This window comes from Lemur catta, chromosome 9, assembly GCF_020740605.2.
Source record: "Lemur catta isolate mLemCat1 chromosome 9, mLemCat1.pri, whole genome shotgun sequence".
Classification (NCBI taxonomy): Eukaryota; Metazoa; Chordata; class Mammalia; order Primates; family Lemuridae; genus Lemur; species Lemur catta.
Window position 1 is genome coordinate 62067696 of NC_059136.1, and position 14503 is coordinate 62082198.

The 14503-nt window shown below is 42.1% G+C and overlaps 1 long non-coding RNA gene across 1 annotated transcript in view; it reads right to left on the minus strand.

Moving 5' to 3' along the window:
- Positions 1-214: 214 nt before the first annotated feature.
- Positions 215-14503, minus strand: part of LOC123644752 — a 31041-nt gene continuing 16752 nt past the window's right edge. Inside the window, exons 2-3 of the long non-coding RNA XR_006737239.1 lie at positions 2290-2441; positions 215-275 (exon numbers count right to left, since the gene is read on the minus strand). This is a non-coding gene — a long non-coding RNA (uncharacterized LOC123644752). The remainder of the gene's footprint in view (positions 276-2289; positions 2442-14503) is intronic.

Sequence of the window (14503 nt, forward strand, 5' to 3'; positions counted from 1 at the left end):
GCAGCAGGGTGAGTGGTGTAGGAGTAGAACAAGAAGCGGAGGAAACAGAGGTACCAGCCATGTGCTCCCCAATCCCTACATTGACTTCCAACCCAAAGAGTCTGAGCCGGGGGAAAGGAAAAGCTTGGCTTTACCTGGACTTTGCAATCACTGTGATTATTCATTTATTTAACATCACTAATCATCACTGATAGAGAAGGAAGAAAAACACAGGCTCAGATCCCAGAGGTTCTGCTGCAGTTTTGTGACAGTGCTGGAATACATTTTGTGTGTGCCTGTAGGTGAGTCAAAAACAAAAGATAAACTCCTGAGACGCACATACAAGATAACAGATTTAATCTTCCATTCTAGGAAACAAGACTTAGGAAAAATAACCAATAGTCAAACAGCACTTCACAAACCATATTCACATGCATTAGTACTTCATTAAATTCCCATAATCATACCCACTTCAAAAATAAAAATCGAGGTTTAAAGAAATAACTTGCCCCAGGATCAAGCACACTAATAAGTGAATTTGAACCTAATCTATCTGATTTCAGGGAACTGACTCTGGGAACATTTGTAAAACTCAGCTTCTAGCATTTCTGGGGAAATTCTTGAAATTTCAATGGCTACAAAGTGCAATGTACTGAATGTTTACATCCCCCCAAAATTAATGTGTTGAAATCCTCACCCTCAAGGTGATGGTATTAGGAGGCAGGGTCTTTAAAAGGTGATTAGGTCCCTTAAAATGGGATTACTGCCCTTATAAAAGAGACCTAAAGTGATCCCTTGTCCTTTCTGCCATGTGAAGTTACAGCAAAAAGATAGCTATCTACGAACCACAAAATGGGCCCTCACCAGATACCAAACCTGCTAGCACCTTGATCTTGGACTTCCCAGTTTCCTGAACCCAAATAAGCCACCCAGTCTATGGTTGTTTGTTACAGCAACCTGAATGGACTAAGACACAAAGAATTTGGTACTTTATTTCCTAGCTACCGATCCATAAATGTAACCTACTAGCTAAATACCAGAAGTCTGCCAATAAACGCCCCTGTATGACTAACCTAAAAATACTGATTTTCCTGTGCCTTCTTGAATCTCCTAAAACATTCTTTTCCCTGAGAAGTGATCATCCTCAACTACTTAAAGGCAATTAGAAAATCCCTTTTAGCTTGTCAAGCTCTGGACCTCTACTGTCATTTCATCTTTTCTCAGAGCCTACCCTTCTAGTCTCTTGATAATTCCACTGCACAGGCATACATGCTATCCAGTGTGTTGTGTTTGTCCATAACCCACCGCAAGCTGTGGTTGCTCCTCAAAGCTGAGATAGGGTGTTTGCATTCTAACAAATCCCAGCACATTTTCCCATAACATGTCCATTTTACTAACTTAACATTATATGTGATTTTTAGTTATTTGGGTCTGAGATATAGCTTTCAGTTCTTCTTAAATATGACAAGTTTCATGAAATCACATTATTGGACAGTTCCCCTTCTCTTTCCTCAAAAGGAAGGAAGGATAAAAGGGGAGAAAGGGAAGTGGAAATAGTCCTATGCAGTAATATAGAAAAAGAAAAAAAAACTTAAAGAAAGGGAGGAAGCTTAACTCCCACCCCTTCTCCTGAAGTACCAACTTCCCACAGATGGAACGGCAGCTTTTCTCTTTGTACTTCACATGCTCCAAGAGAGACTAGACTTTACTTCCTGGCAACCCCTTCCTCACCCCTTTCCGTTCCCATTTCATGGCCACAGTTCCAGACAAAGCCATTTCTTAGTTATACAAACCTTTTGAGTTCTCAGCAGAGCACAAAAGACTCACCATGTGCTTAAGGCCAAGGTACTTTTTGGCTCAAGATAGGGAACCCAGAAATATGTTTGAAACTTTAAAAATGTTGTGGAGTGTGGGGGGCCCAGTGTGTGGGGCTACAGGATTCACTGCAGTTACCCCTACCCCTGCCTCTAGGTAAATGGACAAAAGTTCCAGTCCTGGCTTTGCCTGGGACCTTGGAGCAGCTCTGGCCCCAGAAAAGCCTGGGAAGAACCAGACTTTGAGATGGAGGGTTTGTCTGCCACACGGGAGTCCTTAAACCTGAGCCCAGGCATTTCCCTCCTGTTGGCATCAAGAGCAAACCCCAAACTACCTGACTTCCTAGGCCTCCCACACACTCCCCACCCTCTACCTCTTCTGCCCCGTCAGACGGTGTTTTCTTTCCCTCAGCCTCAGGGTTCTGAACCCTGGCCACGTCCTCCGGCCATAAGCCCCAACCAACTCCTGCCCACAGGGATTTGAAGGTCTTCTTACCTCTCCTGCAGTTCTTATAGTTCTCCTATAGGTCCTGTGTGGTCCGTCCATCAGCAAGTTCTTCCATTACCTCCGAGGAAGATGTCATCCTTCAGACTTTGGTCCGTTAGAAGTTCATCCTGGTAGCCCCGCCTATCTTCACCTACGCTGCACTGATAAAGGTGCTGAGTTAGCCACTGCCAAGGCATTAACTCCTTCTCAGAGTTCAAGCCCCCATGACCCACCAAGGAAAGTTCTCAGGGCACCCCATCTCTCCAGTTGCTCCCAGCCCATTTCCTCTCATTCTTGTCTCGCTTATTATAAACTTTGCTTCTATTCCTGTCTTCAGTCCCTCCAGATTTAGAAGTTACTCATGCTCTCCAGGCATTTGAACCTCAGTTCTCCCACAGTCTCAAGTCAACTCCTTGGTCAAGATTAACAGCACAGAAGAGCTGGATTACCCTAACCCTATAACATGACTTCTATTATCATCCCTGTTTTACAAATGCTAAAACCAGGCACAGAGACCTTGGGCTACTTGCCCAAGAAGGAAGTCTGACTTTAGAACTGAAAATCTTATTACCTACACCAGTGGTTCTCAAACTTCAGTGGACATCTGGATCACCTGGAGAGAATCACCAGCTTGCTGGGCTCCAATCCCAGAATTGCAGATTCAATAGGTCTGGCATGAGGTTGGATCATTTGCATTTCTAACAAGCTCCCAGGTGATGCTGATGCTATTGGTCTAGAGATTACACTTTGAGAACCACTCACCTACACTCTTGCTTCTATACTTTTGACTACACTTTAGAACAGAACAATTACATCACAATCATTACAGGTGTGGCCCACACACCAGTATTGTTTAAAAGCTCTTCAGATGACTCTGAGGTGCAGCCTGATTGAGAGCTTCTGAAAATAGTCTTGCCACTCAAAGCATAGTACACTTGGCGGCATCAACATCACCTGAGTCCACTCAGACCTGGTAAATCAGAAGACCCCCAGGTGAGTCATATCTCATTAAAGTTTGAGGAACACTGGTAAACACTCTACTGCCTCCCAGTTCCTCTCTAGCTGCTGAGCCTACTGCTAGAGATCCCAGACAATCACTGTTTCAGATAGGGTGCTACCAGAGAAACAACCAGTAGGAGATCTTATTAGGAGATTTACTGCAAGGAATTGACTTACAAGATTGTGGAACTGGCTAAGCAAGTCCTAAATCCAAATGGCAGGCCATCAGGAAAGACAGGCTGCCACTCTCAGGCACAGGCTGAAGGTGCTGTCCCCAGGCAGAATTTCTTCCACTCTCAGGGAAACTTCAGACCTGCTTTGAAGGTCCTTCAAACGATTGAATCAGACCCACTCAGAGGATAATATCCCTTACTTAAAGTTAATTCATAAGGACTTTAATCCCACATCTACAAAATACCTTCACAGCAACACCTAGAGTTTGAATGAATAACTAAAGACTATACCCCAGCCAAGCTGATACATAAAACTGACCATCACAACCACTGAGCTTGCTTGATTTAATAACGGAGACCACAGTTGAGCACCTTCTCTTTTATGGTCAAAGTAAATAGACTGGCTGGCTCATGCCTGTAATCCTAGCACTCTGGGAGGCTCGCTTGAGGTCAGGAGTTCGAGACCAGTCTCAGCAAGGGTGAAACCCTATATCTACTAAAAATAGAAAGAAATTAGCCAGACAACTAAAAATAGACAAAATTAGCCAGGCATGGTGCCACACACCTGTAGTCCCAGCTACTCGGGAGGCTGAAGCAGGAGGATCACTTGAGCCCAGGAGTCTGAGGTTGCTGTGAGCTAAGCTGACACCTGAGCACTCTAGCCCATCTCTCTAGAGAGAGACTCTGTCTCGAAAAAAAAAAATAGATCAATATGTCTTTACCTTTACCTAAGCATTGATAAAAAAAATTGAATCAGCTGGTGACAAGTGATTAACTATACTTCGTTCAATCTTCATCACTGACTTTCCTTTCCCTAGGTGCTCATAAATGACCATTATAAGTAGGCAACAAGAATCTCCTCTTTCTCTCAATGGAGCCATCAGCTGATAAAAAAAAATAACTGGCCACATAAGCAACTCCAAATAATGCACCCTAATATTATATAACATTTCTTAGCAGCTGTGTCACATTACCAAGTTATTTTGAGCTTAAAAGCTATTGAATAATTCTCCCTGTGAATTCCTAAAAGGCTGGATTTCTACCTAGTCTGTATCTGTATGGCCAATTATTTGAACCCAATTTGGGACTTCATAGTTCTTCGTTTATTCATTTATACACCAAACATGCTAGGCTCAAGACACACAGTCCAAGAACTCCCAGCCAAGTGGGAGAGCAAAGCCAGGTGAGAAGTCATGTGATAAAGTGAGTACAAAATAAAAGTCCATTTTGCTAATTTTGGCTCATTCTTATAATCTATAAAAATTTTTTGATTCTGTTTTCAACTGAATAACTATCCAACCCAGCTTCGTCTTAACCACAAGTGTAATAAGCTTATTTTATATTTTTGTCTGAATCGTTACTTATATTTTAATACCATTTGCTGGTACCCCAGAATCAATCCTCTTTGGGTTTGACTGTTTAATTACTATAGCGGGTTAAATGGTAGCCCCCAGTATGTTATGTCCATGTCCTAACTCCTGGAACCTGTGAATATAACCTTATTTGGAAAAAGGTCTTTGTATTAATAGATGTAATCAATTTAAGGATCTCAAGATCAGATTGTCCTGCATTACCTGGGTGGGCCCTAAATCCAATGACAAGTGTCTTTATAAGAGACACCCATAGGGGATTCAGAGAGGCAGAGATTGGAGTTATACAGCCACAAGGACAGGGATACCCAGAGCCACCAAAAGCTGAAAGAGGCAAGGAAGTTCTCCCCTAGAGCCTCAGAGGGAGTTCGATCCTGCAGACACCTTGGTTCGGACTTCTGGCCTCCAGAACTGCGGGAGAATAAATTCCTGTTGTTTTAAGCCACCAAGTTTGCGGTCATTTGTTATAGAAGCCACAGGAAACTAATACCACACGCTTAACCACCAACTGTTGTGTGCCTCCTTATACATATTAGTAGGAGTTAGTTGTTGTGTGAAGGGGTCAAAGGCACATACAGACCCCAAGAACACATTTTAAAGGGCATGAAGACAAAATATAAGTGACTACACTCAGGGTCCTTAGTGAGAAGTGTGGACTAGCCTGAGGGGAGAAGCACTGGAGAACAGTGAGCGGTCAGGTTTAAGAGGAGAGGTGGGCATGGCAGCAGTTTGGGCTTCATTTGATCCAAAAGGCAGCCTTAGGCTTTGGATTAAAGCTGGGTTTTTTAATGGTTAAATAGGAAATAAATAATGTGCAGTCTGAATGGGAGTGTAGGCAGGGAGGATGGTTTCTGAGAGAAGACTGTTTCAAGAATCCACACATTAGATTAAGAATGTACCAGAGAAAGAATCAATGGAAATTAACATATTAGAGAATTTCAAGGTTTCAACCTGATATCAAACCTCAGAGCAGGAAAAAGGGAACATCTCTGTCCAAACTGGGAATAATGGAAAGAAAAGTTAGTTTGAACAACAGTTTAACTAGTGCCCATTTAAACAGCTGACGTCTGCATCTTGTTGGCACATAAACAAAGCATCTCAATTTTCAGTAACGATGAGGAGAGTCAGGAATCTACCTCAGTCGTCAAAGAAAAATCTCTGCCCTGCTTAGAGATTTTTCTATCCTCGCCTTCCCACCTTCTCTCACTCCTTCCACCTTTCATCTGCAGGTTTCCCTTTGCAACTAGCAGTCACTGTCACCAGGCCACTCGATAACCATGAAGTATCTCCAGTCCAGTCATGAAAACAAGCTCTGACCCAGGTGGCCAGCCACTCACAGTGCAGCATCTTAACAAGTACTGTACAGCACGTACAATGAAACTTAAACAGGTGAGTCTCAATTTGCTCCACCTCTCTGCTAATGAGATTTTTCACAAGAACTTATATTTGTGAGGAGGGGAGATATGCATGTCATGGAATTGGTAGATATTTTAGCCCGATGAAATGAAGAGATGTAAGAAGAAACAGACTGGCAGGCAGATAAGAAGGCAGGGGCAGATATAAGTAGTACCCATGGATATTTTTCAAATACATTTATTCTAGGCTAAACGATGTTTACCTGCAATTTCATTAAAAGTACATAGTGCATTATGGGCAATAGTACAACAAAGTAACAATGCAGCAAACGTTCTGACATTGAATCAGATGCAAAAACAAAGTCATTAGCTAAGACAGAACTCTACAGGGTTGGGAGAGACACATTCACTAAGAGTCTGAGTACTAAGAATCAAGATATAATGGGATAGGCCGGGCGCGGTGGCTCACGCCTGTAAGCCTAGCACTCTGAGAGGCCAGGGCAGGAGGATTGCTTGAGGTCAGGAGTTCAAGACCAGCCTGAGCAAGAGCAAGACCCCCGTCTCTACTAAAAAATTAGAAAGAAATGATCTGGACAGATAAAATTATATATATAGAAAAAAATTAGCCGGGCATGGTGGCACATGCCTGTAGTCCCAGCTACTCGGGAGGCTGAGGCAGGAGGATTGCTTAAGCCCAGGAGTTTGACGTTGCTGTGAGCTTGATGCCACAGCACTCTAGCCAGGGCAACAGAGTGAGACTCTGTCTCAAAAAAAAAAAAAAGATATAATTGGATAAATCATTTCAGGAATGTTTATTAGGCATCTGCTGTGTACTAAGCCCTGTTCTAGGTGCTGGATATATAGTGGTAAACAAGATAGACCAATCCCGCACCCATTTAAGTGGTTTACCTGAAAACTGAAGCAACATAACCTCCCAATCCAGCCAAACAGACCCAGATGTTGCTAGGTTTTAGAGGTAAACAGCATGTATTTACATAAAAATATTAGTGAAATGTAAAGGATATAAAACAAACTCTAACCTACTCAACTGTAGCAGCATGAGCTAATAGTGCTTTCAGGAGTGAATTTTTCCTTTCTAAAAGGAATTCAAGGATCTTTGTGGTGACGGAAGAGTTCTGTATATTGATTGTCATGGTGGCTACACAAATCCACACATGATAAACTTGCATGGAACTTTTCACACATACACACACACACACACACACACACACACACAAATAAATGTATGTAAAACTGGAGACACCAGAAAAAGGTCTGTGGATTGCACTAATGTCTATTTCCTGGATTGGTACTGTATCCACTTAAGATAGCTGTTACCACTAGAGGAAACTGGGTGATGGGTACATAGGACCTCTCTGGACTATTTGTGCCACTCCCTGTGAATCAATGGTTATTTCAAAACAAAAGGATTTTTAAAAAGGAATTTGAGAGTAAGGAGTGTTATTGTGACTCTGGTGCACTCAGTACAGAGGGTGGTCTGATTCTAGGACCACTGTCCAAGTTGTAGGCACATCCCTAGGAGGAGGAAGGGTAAATCCATTCAGCTTCCTCGGCACCCAAGAAACCAAGATTCCTTGGCAGCTCCTTTAACTATCCCCAGGATGTCCATACCAGAGGCACACGTAAAAAGCTATGGCAAACACTGGACTCTGGCTCAGCAAATTCCCCCAGAATGCCTCCCCATAGCCTGTTTGGGGACTCCTATGTCACACATGGTTCTCAATTCTCTTGGCTTCTCACCTTGGCTCCCTCTTTGCTTGATGCCCAGGATAGACTTGGTAATGGTGCCCTGGACTCCTGGCACTGACCTGAGACTTCATGGGGCAAGACTTAGGCATCATTCCTTGGCACCAAGTACTGATTTGTCTCTGAAAAATCAGACTGAGGCCAAGTGACCTGGAGCCCAGAGGGAGTGATGTTATCCCCCTGGTCTCCTACCCATCCAATCCAGTTAATATTTTTTACTGTCTTTGTTCTGGTTGTATGCTCGTCTAGCAAAAACTAATCAATGAGCTGAAATTCCAAGTAGATTTGCTCCTTGGGAGAAGATGATCAGAGAAAATAACTAATGTTTATTATCATAGTTATTGCATCTCTTATTATAAATAAATCCATTTCCACTCTGGTTTCAGCATGAGTTAAGTCAGTCCCTCACTGGAGTGTAGTAGTTATGACTCCAGAGCCAGCCTGGCTGGGTTTAAATCCTAGCTCTACCCACACCAGCTTTGGAAGCTTGGATACTGTCACTTACTTACTATGTGACAAAAACCCCATCTCTCTGAGGCACTGTTTCTCATCTGTAAAGTGGGGTAATAACAGAACCTTCCTCAGAGAGCGGTTCAAAGCATTAAATAAAGTCATATATTTAAAGCACTTAGAGCAGTTCCTACCTGCAGTAAGGAATATATGGTAGTTATAATTGCTGCCTGGAAATTAATAAAATAAATTTTTAAGTTTGTAAAGCTAAGAGGCAGATCCATAAGAACTGAGTTAACCCTAAGCACTGCCTCACTAGAAGACCCAAACTGAGAAATAAGCCAGCTTCTGAGACTTCTCTTGCCCCCTAGACCCTACAGAATTGGCAGGTGGTCTACTTGGTGATAAAGAAAGCATACAAACTAATGCTAAGTGTTTCCCTTCAAGGTCAAAACCGCTTTGCAAGTGATTCAGAGCAGAGAAACAACCTGGTAGTTCATAGACATCTGTTGTTCTGCCACACCAGCTCACACAGGGAATAACAAGAGTTGCAAAGACAATGCACGTAAGGAAACCTGAAAATATCTCAGCTAGAAGCACTCTGAAAACAAGAACTGCTTGGGAAAGAACCACAACTGATGAATACCTTTCACGGGGTTAGAAGTGAAACTGTCCCAGAGTCTATCGCTATGATAACAGATCAACCAACTATTCAAGCAAAGTTGACTGAAGGAACTAACAAATCAATCATTTCATTCAATTAACTTGCCAATTTAGTGAAAGACTCAGCTAACTTTGTGCTCAATTCAGTCAAAAGTGTTAAACATGTTTTGCTATATGCTATAATCATAGCCTTATCTATAGCTCACTTGCCAAAAAATAAAAATGGCAGTTCACCAGGAAAGACACAAGAATTAAAAACTGATACCACCATTTCATAAAATTACCAATACAAACCAAATATTAGGTTTGTGTGGAAAGAGCTTAGAAAGTCAAGCTGTAGCACCTGCCAGTATCATTATACTATGGTTGCCCCAAAATGTGATTCTGGCTAAGTTATAAGAAAAAAAAACACATACCTTAAAAGCTGATCACAGCATAATTAATAAATGCCAAAGTAATGGCTGAATCAGAGCAGGTGATGGGGTTAATTAGGCAGTGATAATTCCTTAAGTCAACTGGGGAAGTGATGCAGCTGTTTCTCTGGAGAGACACAGGTATCTCCGAAGCCCTCTTTTGTTTTTCCTCCCATGGGTTACTGGGCCTCTGGAGGAGTTCCAAATGCAAAACATCCTACATCCATATCTCAGAAGTTGGCAAATAAAACCAGAGATAGGAAAAAAGGGATACAGTTTCAAGGACTAATGTGGCCTAATAAAAGTCTCCTAACTGTCCATTCATGGAAGTGTTCCTAGAATGGGAGTGGGGTAGAGAATGGAACAAGAACACAGAAGTGCCAAACAACAATAGCTAATATTTACTGGGTGCTTACTATGTGCCAGGCACCCTTCTAAGCACTCCTGTGCACTAACTCATTTAATTATCCAGAGAGTGGTGTTATCACCTCCATTTTGCAGATGAGGAAACTGAGATGCAAAGAGATTAAGTAACTTCCCTAAGACCCACAGTGAATAAGTCGCAAAGCTAGAATATTTTATCCAGGTAGTATGGTATCAGAGTTTACTTGCTTGACTGCTATGTTATGGGTCCAAACAGAATAATCTCCCACAAATAATGCACAGTGGGGCCAAATGTTAAGCAAAGGCATCCATCAAGTCTCCTTCAGTTTAGAAGTGCCTCCAACAACAGCGTCAGAGCAGAGGGCCAGTATCTGCAAGAAGGCAGGCAGGCATTTGGACCTAGGGAGCAAACCCAATGACATCTTTTATAAAATTTTATTTTATTGTGGTAAGAATACTTAAAACAATATCTACCCTCTTAACAAATTTTTAAGTATACAATACATTATTGTTGACTACAGGTATAATGTTGTAAAGCAGACCTTAGAGATTATGTATCTTGCTTAACTAAATCTTTATACCCATTGATTAGTAACTCTCCATTTCCCTCTCCCCTCAAACCCCTAGAAACTACCATTCTATTCTTTGATTCTATGAATTTAACTATTTTAGATTCCTCATTTAAGTAGCATCACGCAGTTTGTCTTTCTGTGCCTGGCTTATTTCACTTAGCCATAATGTCCTCGGCATTTATCCATGTTGTCACATATTGCAGAATTTCCTTCTTTATTAAGGTTGATTAGAATTCCACTGTGTGGAGTAGTATTCCACCGTATGTATGTGCCACACTTTCTTTATTCATTCACATCTCAATGGACACTTAGATTGTTTCGACTTCTTGGCTATTGTGAATAATGCTACAATAAATATTGGAGTACTCATCTCTTTTTGAGATCCTGATTTCAACTCTTTTGGATAAATACCCAGAAGTAGGATTGCTGGAACATATGGTAGTCCTGTTTTTAATTTTTTGAGGAACCATCATACTGTTTTCCATAGCAGCTGCACCATTTTGCATTCCCTCCTACAATGTACAAGTTTTCCAATTTCTCCACATCCTCACCAACATGTTATCTTTTGTCTTTTGATGATAGCTACCCTGACAGGTATAAAATTATATCTCATTGTGGTTTTGATTTGCATTTCCCTGATAACTAGTGACACTGAACACGCTAAAATACCTGTTGGCCATGTCTAAGTCTTTTTTGTAGATCTAACCTTATCTTATACCATACACAAAAATCAACACAAAATGGAGTAGAAACTTAAACCTTTGGCCTGAAATTATAAAAATCCTAGAAAAAAACATAGGGGAAAAGCTTCATGACATCAGTCCAGGCAATGATTTCGTGGATATGACACCAAAAGCACAGGCAACAAAAACAAAAATAAATGAGACTACATCATCAAACCGAAAGCTTCTGAACAGCATATGAGGTAATCAACAGAGGGAAAAGGCAACCCATGGAATGGGAGAAAAATATTTGCAAGCTATATATCTGATACAAGATTAATTTCCAAAATATATAAGGAATTCCTACTACTCAACAGTTTAAAAAACAAAGCAACCTGATTTTAAAATGGGCTAAGGACTTGAATAGACATTTCTCCAATGATACCTTTATAAGATTGGGGGTGGGGGAGGAAGAAATCAGTGCTGTGAAAAAACAATACTCACTATGTATGCATCACTCTTTTTTTTTTTTTTTTGAGACAGAGTCTCACTCTGTTGCCTGGGCTAGAGTGCCGTGGCATCAGCCTAGCTCACAGCAACCTCAAACTCCTGGGCTTAAGCAATCCTTCTGTCTCAGCCTCCTGAGTAGATGGGACTACAGGCACGTGCACCATGCCTGGCTCATTTTTTTATTTTTTTATTTCAGCTTATTATGGGAGTATAAAAGTTCAGGTTATATATATTGCCCATGTCCCACCCATCCCCCCAAGTCAGAACTTCAAGCACGTCCATTCCCCAGACAGTGCGCATTGCACTCATCATGTAGTTATACCCTCATCCCCTTCCCCCACCCCCATTCCCCACCCACTCCGAGTCAGAACATTCAAACGTGACCATTCCCCAGACAGTGCACAATGCACTCATCATGCAGGTATACACCCATCCCCTCTCCCCACCCCCCACCTCAGTCTGATACTCAATTGGTGTTATTCCCAAATGTACACTTAGGTGATGATCAGGGAAACCAATTTGCTGGTGAGTACATGGGGTGCTTGTTTTTCCATTCTTGGGATACTTCACTTAATAGAATGGGTTCCAACTCTCTCCAGGAGAACAAAAGGGATTCTATATCATTTTTTTCTATATATATTTTTAGCTGACCAAATCATTTCTTTCTATTTTTAGTAGAGACGGGGTCTCGCTCTTGCTCAGGCTGGCCTCGAACTCCTGACCTCAAGCGATCACACCCACCTTAGCCTCCCAGAGTGCTAGGATTACAGGCATGAGCCACCGCACCCAGCCTTGCATCACTCTTTTCTTCATGAGCCTTGGCACAGCTTCTATAGGCTGACCGCATCCACCAGGTTCCATGCCTGGGAGGCAATGGCAACCACCCCAAAACAGCTTCCTGGCAGCGGGCTTACCGATCAGCAATAATGAAGTGCAACTCCCCATTACCACAGCCCTGCCAGGCCCTGTAAACTGTTAGAGAGCTCCTGGCACCTGAGGCACCCCGGCCCCAAAGGAAGGGAGGGGAGAAGTGAGGAGGCCACTGCTCTGTTTCAGAGAGAAGTGGAAAGAGACAAAGGATGACAAAGCCTGCTGGTGCACAGAAAGGAAAACTTCTCATCACAAGGAAAAAATCTGTCCACCTGAAAGGCAAAAGTAATTATTATTAGTGAGAAATAAAGTAATTCATTTGGAAGCAGAGAACAGCAGTGGGGTATGGGTCTCATGGAATAGGTCAAATCTGGGCAAAGACCAGAAAATGAACTAGCATGGAAATAAGTGGAGTTATTTAGAAAAAGAAAAACATACATTTTTAAAAATCACCAGCTGCAGTTAAAAACAGCTGAAATCTGAGCATGTGTTTCACAAGGGAATTGACTAGAAAACAAGAGAGGTGCCCTCCATCTATGCAGAGTTCTTGCTCGACCCTCTAAGGAAGAGAGGTGTTTTCTGTCCTGTATCCCAGGAAGCAGTGTCCTGAGCAGGGAAAGCCAGCATCACCCAAGCCAAATGGGACTTTAAAAGGAAGAAGGGGAGGACAGGGAGGACAGTGAAGGTAGACCAGCTGTTTTCACTGTGTTAGAAAAACTTCCACAAAACCCCACAGAACCTTCTAAATGATGGGACATGCTGAACATGCCAAAGAGAAGGGTCCTGTTGGGGTGGGATTGGAGGCTCTTTTCCCATTTTACTTGTAATGATTCAAACACTGATGGATGCCATACAAAAACGAGGAGGCGGGGGGCCAGGGGGAATCCTGATGGAGCTCATGTATGCAACATATGGAACAAGTTATTGAAGAAAGTGGTTCTAGCGGAGTTTGTAAAAGTTGAGGAGAGGCAGTTATGCTTCTTTTGGAGACAGAGAAGATTGAGGGTGTGGTGAAAAAACAGCAAAACGGGATTAAGATAAACCAAAACAGAGGAGAAATATTGGGCCAGATGAACTTTCACCTTCCCTAAAATGATTTATGTATTTATGAAGAGCTAGACTGGACTTGATTTCAGGGGGTGAAGGTTGCTGGTGAACCTGCACGAATCCAGCATTATTGTGGGAATTCCGGGCAAAGCCTACGAGTCCACAGGCAGAGCCAACATTGAACATTCATATTGATGAGGTTTATCATTTAAGTGGGACAAACCATTACTAAGTCTTAGACTTGAGCACCTCACTCTGAGTAGCAAAAAAAAAGAAAGATGGAACAGAAAAAAGAAAGAGAGAGACTCTGAATGTACAGAAATCTGAGGGGAAAAGTGGCTCACTTTTTGTAATGCTCTAGTCTTTTATCTTTGTCCCATAAAAGAACAGTTTCTCTGTTTCACTTACAACTTGTGTCAGAAGTCACAAGAGACTGAACTACGACGAAGGGCCCTGGAGGACTCAACAAGATCTAACCAGTGGATTTCATAATAGCTTAGGCCAGAGAGGGTTGGACAGAATAAAGATTGTTACTCATTGGTGAGCTAAATGTCAGTGTATCTGACTGCCACAGCGGAAAAGCAGGAACCAGGATCCCTAGGAGATGAAATGTAAGACTAAGAAACTTCCCTGAGTTGCAGGTGGTGGATAAGGTGATTGAGGAAATGCAGACTGCTAAGTTCAAGGCCTGAAGAACCACTGAAGGTTGACCCCAAAAGCCTTCGTAAGGCTTGAGATCCATGGAAGGATCATGGAATCAATGTAGTCAATTTTTCTCTAGAATTTTAAAAATAGGATAGGATAGGGTAGGCTAGGTTATGATAGGGTAGGTTAGGATAAGATATAAAATAGACTATACTAGATCATACTAGAAGAGCGTACTGTACTCTGTACTGAAGATAAGTATTATTTAATGAAATTTTCAATTCAGAGTGTGTTTGTGCATGAGAATATGTGTATGCGTGTGTGTGTGTGTGTGTGTGTGTGT